General features: G+C 37.7%; 1 long non-coding RNA gene across 3 annotated transcripts; it reads right to left on the reverse strand.

Moving 5' to 3' along the window:
* Positions 1–1,774: 1,774 nt before the first annotated feature.
* LOC148255902 (uncharacterized) lies at positions 1,775–3,462 on the reverse strand. Of its 3 annotated transcripts, XR_015819298.1 has the most exons (3): positions 2,915–3,394; positions 2,513–2,850; positions 1,775–2,306 (listed from the first exon to the last, which is right to left on the reverse strand). It is a non-coding gene; the product is annotated as an uncharacterized LOC148255902 (long non-coding RNA). The 3 variants fall into 3 exon arrangements; XR_015819297.1 differs by having other exon boundaries at positions 2,586–3,462; XR_015819296.1 differs by having other exon boundaries at positions 2,513–3,462.
* Positions 3,463–17,804: the final 14,342 nt, after the last annotated feature.

The following is a 17,804-nucleotide window of genomic DNA, read 5'->3' on the forward strand; positions in this document are numbered from 1 at the left end:
AGCAGGAGATTTGTGTGAGCTCCTAATGCTAGTTTGCATACGGCTCTTATACAAAGTCACAAATACATGTTAAACTCTAACATATAAGTCTCTGGGATTTGTGCTTGGATTCCATTAATGTACCTTATGAGTCAAATTTTAAAATGTCATGTATATTATCACCAATCACATCCATCATCCATTAACTGAAAGTTCGATTAATACCCAGTGGAGTCATCAAGTTATCACATCGATGACGTGGAAAAAACCTTTAAAAAGTATATATTTTAAAGATTTACAGACACCACCGATCCTACTATAAATGAGATTAAACACTAAAAATTCACCAATCTAATTCTAAGTATTCTAAGTTTAAAATGAAATGAAATAAAAAAGTAATAGGTACCTAATCGTGATATATCCTAATCAATTGTGCAATTTGATTGCAAGAGATGACCTAGCTAAGGTGCATGTGTGTTACATACTTTGCTTTTGCTTCTCTAATTATGTAATTGACAAGCCAAACATTAGAAATCAAAAGAAAAATAAAATAGTAACACTGGACATCGGGCAAAAACATCCAATAGAGCAGATAAATATTTTTAAATTTTACAATACATACGTAATATATATTACATCCCCTTAAAAATACAAAGTGTACCTGAGGCACTACAGTTAAAATTTTACATATTTACAATAAGGTTTCTGGTTAACTTACCAAATACAATATCTAGCCTCTCCAAAATAAAGTTTTCTTCTCAACACTCTAGTCATCACGAAGGAATCCAGACATGACTCTGGGGGTAAACCTATTTCATCATTTGTGTAAAATGGATTTGGGTGAGTTCCAACTAACTCAGTAAGAATAAGAGGACTATAACAATGTTTTAAAAATTTATTAATGCAGTTAGTGAAAAAATATTTTGTAATCATTTAAAACTATAATTTAAATTCAAAAGATCAATAAAACTATACATTCTTCATTTGATTTCATTTCTCTTTTTTACCTATATCCACCATTTACGGTAAAATCATTTTTGTTTTGTATCAATCAATCAAATACATTCACTAGCAATATTGTATCCGCTCACAAGCGATCACTATCATTCATGACTCAGTCATTCTTTAAATTTTATTACAAGTTAGTATTTTAATTTAATTTCACTAATTACATACCTTCGTGCGAAGCCATTTATATCTATTCTAGGGAGGGCAGAAAAAATCCCCAACTACCACTATAAATGAAGATCAATAATCAATATCAATAACGATAACCATATTCTACAGTCACAACAGTACTTCACTATAGTAACCCTTAATTAATCATCAACCCAACTCTCGTTAGAGTGGGACACCAATGCCCATCATAGGGTAGGGTTCACCAACAGCCATTAACAATCAATACAATATTATTCCCTCCAAGTAAATAAATAAACGAATTTACCATGACTCTTGGTTTATTAAGTTTTATTGACTCTTATAAATTTCCATTATACTTACTATTTCTAAACTTAATCTACTTTTAACTTATTTCCCTTATTTTCCTTTAAGCAAAATATTATTCATTTGATTTCTTTTAATTATCCATTAAATCTTTCAATTAAGCACGTTTCATTACTCAAATCAATTCCTTATTGTTTATTTGTCTCCAAATAAAAGGCCTTAATTATTTAATCCTAATTTTAGCTCAATTTTCTTTAAAATCCTTATTCATTTTGATTCCTCAATTTAATATATTTCCAACAAAAAATTTTACTATCGTAAAACCCATTTTTAGCTCAGCTTCATCCAAAGCTCCATTAAGTTTTATTTTTCCTTTATTTCAGTTTAATCCAAGAAATAGGTAGATTACAACCCACATAAGGGGGATTTTTCCCCTACACACTCGCACGACACAGGGGTGCCTATCCCGTTTAGCTCTCTCGATGTCTGGCGCCTAGCAGAGTCACACGGCCAACAGGGCCTGCTGCACAAAACAACATGCCAGAGGGACCCTTGTCCCGACGCTTTTGGATGCCCAGACACGAATATCGCGTGTGTTTGCGTGCACAACCTCACACGACACAAGTAGTGCCTGTCTCAGGCTCTTTCAGTGCACATGAGCGCTTGGTTGAGCCGCACGTCTTCGCGCAACGTGCTGCGTGTACGCAACGTGCCAAGGGACCTTGTTCCAACACTTTTGGGAGCCTGGACAGTATCTCGCGCATGTATTGCACACAGTAGTGCCGTGTCTACCCATTTTTCCAGTGCTTCACGACCTGGTAGATACCGGCAGATGCAATTTGGCCTCCTATTATTTCCTTGCATTTTCCTTCAATTTCTTCCTTCTGTAAATCATTTTAACATATTATCAATCATCCATAACCACAAATACACATCATTTATCAACCAAATTATAATTTAAACATCAAAACATGCATGAACACATGCACACATTCACTTCAACTTAAAATAGCAGGTATGAACAGTTTTGCAAGGAATTTTACTGATTAAATGGATTTAGAAATCCAATTATTTGTATACGATAGATTACCCTTATTCTCACTGTCGACCTTAATTCAAGCCCAAATGCTCAAGAAAATAAGTTCCTGAGTAAAGAATACAACCTGCAAGTCACCTGGACAACACTTGCAGCGTTAGCAGTAGAACAACGCAAACCCGCGAATTTCTGAAGCAATTCCACCGTTGGGGTTTGATTCAAGTGCTCCAAAAAATTTAAGCGTACTTATTTCTATTCTAAAAATTGGAAGGAAACATAAAAGAAAGCGAAAAAAGAAAGAAAAAAATTATCGTTACTTGTGCAGTCCAAAGGCTCTATTTTGCAGAAAACAAAGCGTCAATTGAAGCTATCGTGCTTTCTGTTTGGGTAACCTATAAGCGGGAATAAGATTACCAAATGAAGATGAAAATGAATTAAAAGATGGGAAAACCTTACCTTTCAAAGGAGGAAAGGCGTGGTAGTACCAACTCACACAAGCCTTGCACAAGTAGGTCACTCTCTTCCTCACGAGCTCATTGGTTTTTCTCTCTAACTCTTTGTTTTCTCTCTTTCTATCTCTCTGGTTGCAATTCTCTCTCTTTTTGAGTCTGGAGGAAGAAGACCCGAAGACATAACCCTTTTAAGAGGGCTTTTCCCTCAATTCTGGCCCTCGGATCACATGCAAGTGATCCAGGCCCTTGAACCCATTTGGGTGGCCGACAGTTCCTGCCCTAGATGGCCGAATGGAGACACCTGGCAGGGAGGGTGGACAGATCATGCGAAGCTGCCTGCCACCATATTTGGTGGTGAGTGGAACGTCCTACGATAGGGGGAAAAATGGAAGCCAAATGGCATGCTCGAGGTTTTTCCCACGGCCGTGTGTGCGTTGAGTGTAGCTCATGTGTTTGCATATCCTCATGGGTAGTTTTCTCCCTCGCAGGTTGTGGAAATTTCTCCCCCTTCTCGCAACCTAGGCCTTTAAAAGAAGTACTCATGGGTAGAGGGATTTCTCAAATCCCGCAGGAAATGCTTGGGTATTTTGGAATTTAAACTTGTATATACTTTAATTAAATTTGTGATTTAAAGAATTTTAAAGAGAAACTAAAATTTTATAAAAGAGAGATACACAATTTACAACATGATTGTTTATGAGTGCTATATTTCTCCCCTCTTTACAAAATATGGTCCCCAATTTTGAAATTTAGTTAAACAGTTCAGGATACAACTCCCACATGTCACTCTCAGTTTCCTAAGTAGCTTCCTCAAGTGAGTAGTGTTGCCATAAAACTTTGACCAGCAGAACTTTCTTGGATCAAAGTATCCCCTCATGTCTGTTTAAGATTTGAATGGGATACTCTTCATATGATAGGTCCACTCGTAGAGGGAGTGAATCATAAGAGACAATATGAGACGAATCATAATGATATTTCTAGAGCATGGAGACATAGAAGACATTATGAATACTAGAAAACTAGGGTGGAAGTGTAATGCGATAGGCAACAATACCAATTTTTTCTAGTATCTCAAAAGGTCTTAGTTTTCCTCTCTTCCCAAATTTCATAATTCCTTTAACCGAAGATACCTTGAGAAATACATGATTTCTCATGACAAATTCTAAGTCTTTTCTCAGATTATTAGCATAACTCTTTTGTCACCTTTAGGTAATGAGAAGATTCTTGTGGATAACAGTGATCTTGTCCACGGTCTCCTGGACTAAGCCAGCTCCTATGAGATATTTTTTCTCCAACTTCGTCCCAACAAGTAGGAGAACGGCAGAGTCTACCATACAATGTTTCATCCCTATACTGGAGTGAAAACTATTTTTATAGGCAAACTTTGTTAAAGGTAAGTGTACGTCCCATTTACTCTAAAGGCAATCTGATAAGCAACGGTTACTCGTTGATTAAGATCGTTCCTTGATGATCTAGTTCAACCAATCTTCAATCTTGGATGAACTCAACAACATTGAGCATATCAAACTCAACACTTTTGAATTACACCAAAAGAAAGAATTATGAAAATCTTTTAAGCAACCCAACCCAACCATTTGAACCCAACAACAGTAGGTATATTAAACCTACCACCTTTGAATCACAAAAAGGTAGAAAAATTGAACTACTGTTACCCACCCCTAAATCTAATGAACCCAACAATAATAGGTATATTAAATCTATCACCTTTGAATCATAGAAGAGAAAGAAGAAAGGCCAAAGTGCCACAACTAGGAGGAAGAATCCTAGTTGATAAACCTAATAAGTTTTGCAAGCAACTTGCAAGACCCAAACTAGCTCAAAGAGACTAGCAAATTAAGGAAAACCCTTAATAAGTACGTAATTTCCATCTGTTTTCTACAAGTAGAATGCACCCCTATTTATAGGTCATAGGAAGCACGAAATTCAAAAGTAAATTACTTGAAATTAACTTTGGAAATAGAAACTAATAAAAAAATAGAATTCAAGACTAATTAATGACTTGGGATTCTAGTCTTCTTTGAATTCATTTTTCCAAGGCTGACTTCTCTTTACTCCATACTGATTTTCCATCATCCAATGAAGAGTTTTAATGCTTTTGAAGACTCCAATCTTGTTCATAAATGATCAGATTTATTGATGTTCTTCAACTTCAAAGTCAAGCTATTATTGTTGAATAGAATTGATAAAAGAGTGTAGTCTTGAACCAGCCATACTTTTACACAAATTTTAGGCCATATTATGGGCCAAAATGATTGTCTTGATCAGTCCAATATGATCCATTAGCCCTTATTGGCCCATGATCTGAAATGGTCATGAAATTCATAATTCTGGACTTCACATTGTGGGCTTTGGAGCATTCTAGTGAAAGACTTGTGCTAATCAAATTCAAGACTTTTTGCATTTTCTTTCTTCTTGAATGTGTCATTGGACTAGCAATGTTGATCAAATTATTATCTTCACAAACTTGAGCTTCCTGATTAGCACCATTTGAGCTTTTGTGCATTTGATCGTTATCAGTTCCCTCCCCCTTAAAAAGATTCGATCTCGAATCATGTCTTGTGGATGAATGCATAGTTCGGTTATATGCAAATTCAGCAATTGGCACACAATCCTCCCAACACTAGAGATTCTTTTTGAGGATTGCCCTTAGGAGTGTACCAAGAGTTCGATTTGTCACCTCTATTTGTCCATCTGTTTGAGGATGACTTGTGGTTGAAAACAACAATTTTGTTCCCAATTTTTCCCAAAGTGTCTTCCAAAAGTAACTCAAGAATTTGACATCTCTATCGGACGTTATGCTTCTAGGAACCCCATGTAGTCGAACCACTTCTCTAAAGAGCAAATTGGCAACATGCTTTGCATCATCCGATTTCCTTTGGAGTTCTTTTGTTTCCTCCGGATTTGCTCGATATACTGAACGGTTTGGAATAATTGCACCGGGCTGGAAATCAATTTGATGCTCAATACCTCAAATTGGAGGTAATCCATCGGGCACTTCCTCGGGTAGCAAATCTGCAAAATCATTCAAAACACCAACAATTTCTAAAGGCAAATCGTTAGGTAACTCATTAGTAACCAAACAAGTTTCATGGTACAAAAGCATAATCACTGGTTTGTGAGAATTCATGGCCCTATCTACATCTCTCATGCTAGCAAAGAAAGTGCCTTTTTTTTCACTTGCTTTTGGTTTTTTCTCAACACACTCCTTAGGCTTTTTCAGCTCACTTTTATATTCTAGCATTTTTTTCTCACTTGTTTTTTGCTCTTTTTTAACATACTCCGTAGGTTTTTTTAACTCACTTTCATATTCAAGCTTTTTTTCCCTCATTCTCATGTGATCTTTATGTACTTGCTGGGGTGTCAAAGGTACAAGGTTATGAGCCTTTTGTTTGTGAACAATTCGGTACTTATTGGATCTGCCTTCATGATTGGATTCACGATCAAACTCCCATGGCCGTCCAAGTAGAATATGACCTGCACTCATTGGTACTACATCACAAAGAACTTCATCCTCATATTTACCAATGGAAAATTTTACCATAGCTTGCCGATTCACCCTTATTTCTCCACTATCATTGAGCCATTGCAAGCAGTATGGTGTAGGATGTTTGATCATTGGCAACTCTAGCTTGTCTACAAGATAAGTGCTTATACAATTAGTACTACTTCCACCATCAACTATAAGCATGCATACCTTATCTTGCACTTTGCATCTTGCATGGAATATGTTGTGCCTTTGGGTCTCTTCTTCTTGAACTTGCATATTCAAAACCCTCATAGTAATAAGAACTTCATCATCACTGAATTCACTTTGACCACCTTTATCTTCACATGAATTGGCTTCCTTTTCATCTTCCCCTTCACTTTGACTCACATAAGATCCATCATCAAGCATAACCATGGTTCTGGAATTAGGACATTGAGAAGCAATATGCCCCTTTCCCAAACATTTAAAATATGTGAGTTTAGAAATAGAAGATCTCTTACTTGAATCACCCTTTGAAAAACTCTTTAGCTCAAATTTCTTAGATTCTGCCTTCTTCACATCATCCTTTTTATTCACATTATTTCCTTACCAAGATGATTGAGTAGAAGAAAACTTACGTGAACCACTCTTCCTCTTTAATAGTTTTTCTACCTTCTCAGACATATGAAGCATTTCTTCCAAATCCATGTAGTACTGCAATTCAACAACATCAGCAATCTCCCTTTTCAAACCACCCAAGAACCGTGCCATAGTAGCCTCGGGATCTTCTTCAATATTGGCTCTGGTCATAGCCATGTCTAACTCTTGATAGTACTCCTCCACAGTCCTTGATCCTTGAGTTATGCCTTGCAACTTATTGAACAAGTCTCTATAGTAATGAGGGGGCACAAATCTCTTCTTTATTACTGCCTTCATGTCCTCTCAAGTGCCAATAGGTCGTTCCCTATTTCTCCTTCTAGTGACATTCAACTTATCCCACCAAGTTAGTGCATAACCTTGGAATTCAAAGGATGCAAGTTTTACCTTTTTTTTCTTTCGAGTAGTTGTGGATTGAAAAGACTTTTTTCACCTTTGTTTCCCACTCCAAGTATGATTCGGGATCATTTTTGCCTTGAAATATAGGAATGGTCATTTGGCGCTTTTGAGATTGTCATCAACTCTACCTCTATTCCATCTCCTCCTACTTCCCTAGGATATTTTGGATTGAATCTCGTCATCAGATTCATGCCTACTTGCATTTCTTTGTAAATTTTCTTCGAGTTGATCCAGGCGCTCCATCACCGTCTCCATTGTTTGATTGAATTGTCTCAATAATTGTTGTCTCCAAGCCTTTTGTTCAAAGCTTTCTTGTGGTGCCTCCATTTCTGTTATATCCATAGGAAATGAGAAGTTTAAATCCTCACACCCTTGTTTCCCTTCCTAAAATGTCACTCCCCAAATGTAACTCTCGGCTTAATATAGTGGGGGATAGATTCACTCATTTCTTACCACTCTTTTCCTTATTGCAAGCTTTTAAGAATTTGTTCAAGTCTTACAAATGCTAAAACATCACTTACTAAGCAAAAACAACTAGAACAAAAAAGGACAAAGTGAATAAGGAAAATCAAGAAGAACGAAAGAAAAAAAAAAGAAAGAAAGAAAGGAAGAACCGATTCAAAGGTGTTGAAAACTTTTGTAGATCTTTATTTTTCCAATGATGAAACCTTCAAAACAAATGATGTTAGTACTGCCAAAGATCAAATGAATCAATTTTTTTTTACGGCTACTTTTGATCAAATGAATCAAGAAAAACTTAGCTTTGATATCAAAAATGATAAGCAACGGTTACCCATTGATTAAGATAAAATGATAGCAACGGTTACCCGTTGATTAAGATAAAATGATAACAACAGTTACCTGTTGATTAAGATCGTTCCTGGATGATCTAGTTCAGCCAATCTTCAATCTTGGATGAACTCAACAACATTGAGCATATCAAACTCAACACCTTTGAATTACATCAAAAGAAAGAATTATGAAAATATTCTAAGCAACCCAACCCAACCTATTTGAACCTAACAACAGTAGGTATATTAAACCTACCACCTTTGAATCACAAAAAGGTAGAAAATTTGAACTACTGTTACCCGCCCCTAAATCTAATGAACCCAACAATAATAAGTATATTAAACCTATCACCTTTGAATCACAGAAAAGAAAGAAGAAAGACCAAGGTGCCACAACTAGGAGGAAGAATCCTAGTTGATAAACCTAATAAGTTTTGCAAGCAACTTAAGGAAAACCCTTAACAAGTACGTAATTTTCATATGTTTTCTATAAGTAGAATGCACCCCTATTTATAGGTCATAGGAGGCACGAAATTCAAAAGTAAATTACTTAAAATTAACTTTGAAAATAGAAACTAATAAAAAAAAACAGAATTTAAGACTAATTAATGACTTGGGATTCTAGTCTTCTTTGAGTTCATTTTTCCAAGGCTGACTTATCTTTACTCCATGCTGATTTTTCATCATCCAATAAAGAGTTTTAATGCTTTTGAAGACTCCAATCTTGTTCATAAATGATCAGATTTATTGATGTCATTCAACTTCAAAGTCAAGCCATTATTGTTGACTAAAATTGATAAAAGAGTTTAGTCTTAAACCAGCCATACTTTTGCACGAATTTTAGGCCATATTATGGGCCAAAATGATTGTCTTGATCAGTCCAATATGATCCATTAGCCCTTATTGGCCCATGATCTGAAATGGTCATGAAATTCATAATTCTGGACTTCGTATTGTGGGCTTTGGAGCATTCTAGTGAAAGACTTGTGCTAATCAAATTCTTCAAGGCTTCTTGCATTTTCTTTCTTCTTGAACGTGTCATTGGACCAGCAATGTTGATCAAATTATCATCTTCACAAACTTGAGCTTCCTGATTAGCAACATTTAAGCTCTTGTGCATTTGATTGCTATCACAATCACACAAGCTCTCAGCATGTCCTCTAAGATCTGAATGATTTTTTTAAACCGACCATTAGTTTGAGGATGAAAGACAATGTTGAAAGGTAGACAAGTATCAAGAGCATCTTGGAAACTAAGCCAAAATCTGGAGGTAAAGTTAGGATCTCTATCTAACACAACTAAGACTAGGATACCATGCAAACGAATAATCTCCTGAACATATAGCCCTGCAAGTTTACTGATGGAATAAGTGATTTTCACAACTAGAAAGTGGCCTGATTTAGTTAACTTATCAAATATAACCCCGATAGCATTGTGTCCATGACTAGTCTGAGATAATCCTATAATGAATTCTATGATAACATGCTCCCACTTCCATTCCAGAATAAAGATGGACTATAAAAATCTACTGGGTCTCTGATGTTCAATCTTGACTTCCTGATAAATAAGATATCTGGAGAGAAAATCAACAATATTATGTTTCATACTTGCCCATCAAAAACAAGGTTTCTTACTTCTATACATTTTAGTGCTTCCATGGTGGATAATCATCTTTGAAGAATATGTTTCCCTCAAAATTTCTTGCTTGAGTTCTTGATCATCAATATCCACATACAGTCTCTGAATCTGAGAATCGCATCATCAGACATCTTGAATTCTGATTTAATATCCTGAGAAATTTTTTTCCTCTAATTAATTACACTTGAATCCACGGATTGAGCATATAACACCCCGCTCATCACTGTGGTAAAATAATTTGGAAACTCTATTTATTTAGGTCTTTGGCCGCTCTAAATTTAAATTAATTTACGTCATTCTTGATATTCGTGATTTTAATTTACTTTTATTTTAGTTTTTATTTATTTTATTAATTTTACTATTATTTTTATTTTATTTTATTTTACATTATTTTGTTTTATTTTAAAAAGAAAAATTAGAAAAAAAATCGAAAAAACGGCAAAACGGGAGAAAACCAGCTCACGCAAAAAAATCCCATGGGAAAACAGATTTGCCTGCGTGGGTGCTGGGCACTGTGCGTGCGCGCAAACGCACACAGTGGCCATGGGGCATGCGCACGACCCATCTGCACGCCAACACACGAGACGTGCGCACAGCGTGCACATCACCTTCGCACGCACGCACGCACCAGACGTGCACACAGTGTGCACGTTCCCTTCGCACGCGTTCACGTCCCCTCCATGCATACAGCGTGGGGTCAGGACCTGCGCACGTCCTGTCGCACGCAGGTGAGCCGTTCGCACGTCACTTCGCACACGAACTAGCATCGCACACTGTGCGTTTAAGGGCCAACGTGCAGTAGGCTTATGCGAACGGTGCCCAGTACACTTACGCCCTGCACGCACAGCAGCAGGTCTGTTTGCTTGCAGGCAAGCCTATAACACGCTGGTCGGGCTCCCTCACCTCGGGCAAAGCACTGTTGCTGCCTTGGGCGGCGCGCCGCCACCGCTAGTGGAGGAAATTTTCCTCCCTTTTTTTTCGTATTAAGAATTTTTTCCTCCTCTCTCTTTACCAGATTTCACCAATTGGCACGAATCCAACAGTTCTGAAATTCTATAAATTGCCCTTCCCCTTTTCTTCATCTCCATACTTCCATTTTTAAAGATTTAGAGAGAGATATATATAGTAAAATAGTGAGAGAAGAAGAAAAAGAAAAGAAAATAGTGAAGAAGAAAACATCAAGATTTCGATAAGAAATCTAGTATTACTTTTAGCATCCTAGGGAATATTTTTAGATGAGCAAATTTAATATGATAGTTATTTTGTCTATTTTGCATGTCTCTGTATTCAAATGAGTCGAATTGTCTGATTTTCAAGCATGCTATGTGATTTACTGACACTTAGTGAATTTACATATGATAAATGTAATATGTAGCTTGTGATAATAAAAAAATAAAATAAAATAAAAATAAAAAGAGAAAAATAGAATGAAGTTTATATGGTCCGAAGTGTATCTGTATTGACATGCATATTATATCAAGTGTCTCGTTAGGCTTTTTATTTCTGAGGGGTATCTATTCCCTTTGCCCTTTGAAATATCTATTTTTTCCTCCCTTATTTGGTCTGGAAAGACGTAAGAGGACTACTCCTAGTGGATAACGGCGTGCCCTCTAATGAGAGTGGTATCGCACAATCTGTAAGGGTCACCCGTGGCTAAGTAATGTCGTGACTATAGATAATCTGTTAGAACTACTATGGTTGGTACGGCTGAGGTCATAAATCGTACCATAGTTTGGTCAGCCAGAATTGGTCTGAGCAAATTATCGTATTTGCATCTGATCTAGTCATTCCACTTGAACGGTTGGAAATCTATATTTGTATCTGCCCTCAAAGATGAAAGTTTATAACAATTTCGCGAAGTATGACACAAAAAATCTGAGCATTTCATGATTTATTTTATTTTCATTATTATTTAGCATGGTATAGGTATATTTGATTTTCTGTGCTAATGTACTATTTTGAAATTCCAATAAATGATTTTTTTCTTAATGATGAGTTATGTAAACGAGGAAGCTAATCGGTAAGATAAAATAATAAACTTTTAGAATCTTACGATGTTAATTTAATATTATTTTACTTATTGAGCATATAAAACTCACTTTTTCCATCCCCCCTCCCCGGATGAGGAAGAAAATGAGGAACCATAGGCAGACCTACGCTTGAAAGTTTATGAGAATCCCATAGATCCACAAGTCCGAGTGCATATTTGTTCTCGCGCTCTGATGAATTCCAGTAACATAGTGAAATAAGTGGCTCTTATGTTTTGTATTTTGTAGCCACTTCTGCTCTCAGTGATGTATATATTTGGAACTATATATATGTATCTGTAAGGAATTTGTTAAAGTCTTGATTCTACTGCATAAATATTATAATGCACTTATTATTCTAAATCTGTATTTGACACCTAATTACCTAAACTGGCACCTGGGATGTCATAGGTGATATTAGAGTAGAATATCACGGAACAAATCCTTTACACTGAGACCTAAGATAGATAAACCATTTAGAGTACCTAGGAAAGATAAATGTCCTCCTTTCAAAGATTAAACCTTCAAATCGTGTCTTCTTTTTTTTTTATATAGGAATGACGCGATGAAGACCATCTGTATAGCATACTGAATGACCTGAAGCCCCTGATCATCCGACCAGGGCTGAATTTGCAGAACTTTTCCAAGCCATTCAAGGATTAACTGCAGTCCTAGGATAAAACCAGGTCAGCCCTTATCCACTCCCTGCCCCTAAATTCTGAAAACCATATCGGTATATCTCCCATAATATAGCGGAGTTTAGAAAACTTAACCCCCCATACTTTGAAGGTGGCCCTGATCATTTAGTAGTCAAAGTCTGGATCCTACAAATAGAAAAGCTTTTTTCTGTACTGGACCTAACTGAATAACAAAAGGTCCCTCTTGAAGCCTTGATGTTAAACAATAAAACCAAACACTGGTGGTGACTTAAGAAAGAAGTCCTGCCTACCCCTACTACCTGGGAAGTTTTCATGGATGCTTTTTTTGATAACTTCTTCCCTGCTTATGTTCGGGAAAAGAAAGAGGAAGAATTTCAGAACCTCCACCAAGGAAGCTTGTCGAAGCCCAATATGCAGCCCGATTTGTTCAACTGTCTAGGTTTGCCCCTTTGATAGTCACCCCTCGAAAGTCGAAAGGCTCGTAAGTTTCTCAAGAGCCTTCGTGCAGATATTTATGACCGGGTCGTAATGCTAAGACCCAGCTCGTATACAGAGGTGCTTGGCCGAAGATCTTATCTCGGCTAAACACCAATGGCTTTCTCGAGTTCAAGCCCAACAACCACCCCAACAACTTAGAAAGAGATTGTCTAACCCACTAAGTAAAACCCCAAACAAACGAACCATAATTGCCCTTCCTCCTACCTTACCCCACCTACAGCCCCACCTGCCTAAACTAACCCACCTTATCAACATTATGGTCGCTCGCATGGTAGATGCCTTGTCGGTGTATCAATCACGTCTGCTATCGGTGCGGAAGCACCTAACACCTTATAAAAGACTGCCCTCAAGGATCGAAGGATGTAGCCAGACCTATAGCACAAGGTCGAATGTACCATTTAGATGAAACTGAAGTCCTTCCTGCTCCTGTTCTCATCCAAGGTATGCTTTCTATTCATAATACTCCTGCCAAGGCTTTAATCGATATTGGTGCAACTCACTCTTTTATTTCCTATGCACTTGTTGGTAACCTAGAATTGAAACTAGAAGCTTTAGGAAAAACGCTAGTAGTGGAAACTCCCTCTAAATAATTACTAGCGGCTAATTGCGTATATAAAGATTGTAAGATAAAGACTTCAGGGATAAAAATAAGTGTAAACTTGATACTATTAGATTTTTTAAGATTTGATGTAATATTAGAAATGGATTGGTTAGAAAAGTATAGAGCTATAATAGACTGTGAAAATAAAATTGTACCTTTACGATCCTTGAAATAAAAGTTGTTATCATTTTCCTAACAATTAAACAGGAATATGGACACTGATTCTGTTGTGTATTCCATACCCATTGTTTGTAATTTTCCTGACGTCTTTCCCATTGAACTCCCTGGTCTACCTCCCCCATGTGAGGTAGAGTTCCTGATTGAATTATTACCTGGAACCCAATCAATCTCGAAGCCGGTGAATCGCATGAGTCGCACTGAACTAACCAAACTGGAACATCAACTTTTTAATCTTATCACCTTAAAATTCATTCTCCCTAACCATTATCCTTTGGGCACTCTAGCGTTATTCGTAAAGAAAAAGGATGGTACCCTCAAACTCTGTGTGAACTATAGGGAACTCAACCGAGTGACCATCAAAAGTAAGTACCCCTTACCCCGGATCGGCGATCTCTTCGATCAACTATAAGGAGTCATGATCTTCTCTGAGATCGATCTTAGAACCGGGTACCACTAGTTGAGAGTGAAGAAAGAAGATATTTTGAAAACTACCTTTCGGTGTAGATTTGGATTGTACAAGTTCAGGGTGATGCCGTTCGGATTGACTAATGCCCTAGTAGCTTTCATGGACCTAATGAATCGAGTTTTTCGGCTCGCACTGGATCAATACATCATCATCTTTATTGATGACATTCTGGTGTATTCTAAAAGCCTTGGGGAACATATTGTACATTTGGCTGAAGTGCTGGAGACCCTCTACCAAAACCAACTGTATGCGAAACTAAGCAAGTGTTCTTTTTGGTTGGATCGAGTTTCATTTCTTGGTCATATAATCTCAAGTGAAGGAGTTTTTGTAGACCCGTATAAGGTGGAATCAATGACCAGTTGGAGCCTGCCCACCAATGTGGCTGAGGTAGTAGTTTCTTTGTCTTGGCAGGCTACTACTGACGATTCATTGACGGATTCATCAGGATTGCTGCTTACATGACTCGACTCACCAAAAAGGGTGTACTCTTCGTTTAAAGTTATGCATGCAGTGAAAGCTTTATAGAGCTGAAATATCGTCTCACTGCCCCTGTATTGATCCTCCCAGACAATGAGGGGAGATTCTAAATTTACTGTTATGCATCTCATATCGATTTGGGTTGTGTCCTAATACAACATGGCAGAGTAGTCTCCTTTGGATCCCGACAGTTCAAAGTCCACAAGCAGAACTACCCTACGCACGATCTGGAGTTAGTAGCCATTATCTTTGCCCTGAAGTTATGGCGGCTTTACTTGTATGGTCAGAATTTTGAAATCTACACTGATCATGAGAGTCTCAAATATATCTTTTCACAACGGGAGTTAAACATGAAACAGAGACATTGGATGGATCTTCTGAAGTATTATGATTATTAAATTATTTATCACCCCGGGAGAGGGAATATAGTTGTCGATACCCTAAGTTGACGAGAGCCTGTGTGTTAGCCCAAACTATGGCCTCCAGTTGGAAGATGATGGACACCATGCAATTGCTTCGCCTTACTTATTATGGCAAGGGCACCTACTTCATCCAGATCTGAGCCCTACCAGATCTTTTTATGAAAATATAGGAAGCACAGGCCACGGACTCGGAGCTCATAAAAAATATGGGTAAGTTCACTTCGGATTAATCTCCAGATTTCAGGATCTCTAATGATGGATTGTTCATATTTCGGAGCCAAATTTGGGGCCCCGATGCAGTACGCACAAATGTACTCAAGACCGCCCATGCTTTCAAGTTATCCATCCACCCCAAGAGTACCAAAATGTATCGGAACTTGAAGTGACAATATTAGTGGACAAGAATGAACAAGGATATAGCCAACTACGTCTCTCGATGCCTTACTTGTCAACTGATAAAGGCAGAACATCAGAGATCCGGTGGATTGTTACAAGGTCTTCTAATTCTTGAATGGCAATGAGAGCACGTAATTATGAATTTTGTCACCGAATTGCCCAGGACCTGTTTTGGTCGAATGCCGTTTGGGTCATTATGAATAGGCTGACCAAAACTGCCCATTTCTTACATATTCGAACCATGGACTCCACTAATAAGTTAGCCCGCTTATATGTGGATGAGATTGTTCGACTCCATAGAGTTTTCTCATCCATTGTATCCGACTGTGACCTCCAGTTCATCTCTCACTTTTGGGAGACTTCTAAGAAGGCTTGGGGTCTGGGTTGTACTTCACCACCGCTTATCATTCCCAGACAGATGATCAGTCTAAGCGTACGATCCAAACATTGGAAGACATATTACATGCTTGCGTTCTTGATTTTGGTGATAACTAGTATGAGTATCTTCCTCTTTATGAATTTGCTTATAATAACAGTTACCATTCCAGTATCGGTATGGCCCCGTATGAAGCTTTGTATGGAAGGGCTTGTCGTTCCCCTACTTACTAGAGTGAAGTCGAAAAAAGCGTCACTTAGGACCAGACTTCATTTAAGAAACCATTGAAAAAGTTGCAATTATTCGCAAGAATTTGGCAACTACTCAAAGCTGCCAAAAGAGCTATGCTGATAATCGTAGGCAATCCTCGGAGTTTTTTGTAAGATATCAAGTCTTCCTAAAAGTCTATCCCTACAAAGGAAAGATGCAGTTTGAAAAAAGAGGGAAGTTGAGCCCTCGATATGTGGGACATTTTCCTATCATCGAGCGCATTGGACCCGTGGCTTACCGCCTCACTCTATCTCAGGAATTCGTGGGTTTACATGATGTCTTTCATGTCTTGATGCTCAAGAAGTACCACTCTGATCATTCTCATATTATTCCTCGTGATGAGATACAAGTACAGACTGATATGTCCCATGAGGAAGTTCCAGTAAAAATTCTTGGGTTGACAGATAAGGTCTTACGTAACAAGATGATTCATATGCTGAAGGTATGATGGCAGCATCACACCCCAAAAAAAGCGACGTTGGAGTTAGAGGATGAAATGCGGAAGAAGTATCCAGACTTATTCGAGACAAATTTGGGGATAAAATTTTTTAAGTGGCAGAGATGTAACACCTAGCTTATCACTGTGCTAAAATGATTTGAAAACTCTATTTATTTAGTCTTTTGACCGCCCTAAATTTACATTAATTTACACTATTCTCGAGATACGTGATTTTAATCTATTTTTATTTTTATTTTTATTTATTTTATTAATTTTACTATTATTTTTATTTTTATTTATTTTATATTATTTTGTTTTATTTCAAAAAAAATTAGAAAAAAATCAAAAATTGGGCAAAACGAGAGAAAACCGGCTCGCGAAGAAAAATTCCTCAAAAAAAAGGTTTACTTGCGCGGGTGCTGGGCACAATACACGCGTGTAATGGACGCGAGGTGTGCGCATAGCACGCACGACCCATCCGCACGCCAACATGCATGGGACATGCTCATAGCGCACACGTCCCCTCTGCACGCACAACGCAGGGTCAGGACCTACGTGCGCGTCCTATCACGCGTCATTTCGCACACGGACTACCGCCGCACACTATGCGCATGGTGTCTGTGCTACAAGCGTGCGAGGATAGGCATTGTGCGCCTGGGACCTGCGTGCGCAAGCTAACCCCTATGCGCGCGGCAACAGGCATGTGCGCCTGCAGCACGCCTGTCGAGCTCTGCCACCTTGAGTAGAGCTATGTCGCTACCTTAGGTGGCGTGCCACCGTCGCTAGTGGAAGAAATTTTCTTCTCTCGTTTTTTATGTCAAGAATCTTTTCTTCCTCTTTCTTCAACGGATTTCGCCACTTGGCGCAAATCCAACGGTTTTGAAATTCAATAAATTGCCCTTCCCCTTCCCTTCCTCTCCACACTTCCATTTCTTCCATTTTTTAAATATTTAGAGAGAGAAAGAGAAATATAATAAAATAGTGAGAGAAGAAGAAAATGAATGGAAAATTGTGAAGGAGAAAATATTGAGATTTTGGTAAGAAATCTAGTATTACTTTCGACGTCTTAATGAGTATTTTTAGATAAGTAAATTTAATATAATAGTTATTT

This window comes from Carica papaya, chromosome 5, assembly GCF_054855325.1.
Source record: "Carica papaya isolate Zhongbai chromosome 5, ASM5485532v1, whole genome shotgun sequence".
Lineage (NCBI taxonomy): Eukaryota > Viridiplantae > Streptophyta > Magnoliopsida > Brassicales > Caricaceae > Carica > Carica papaya.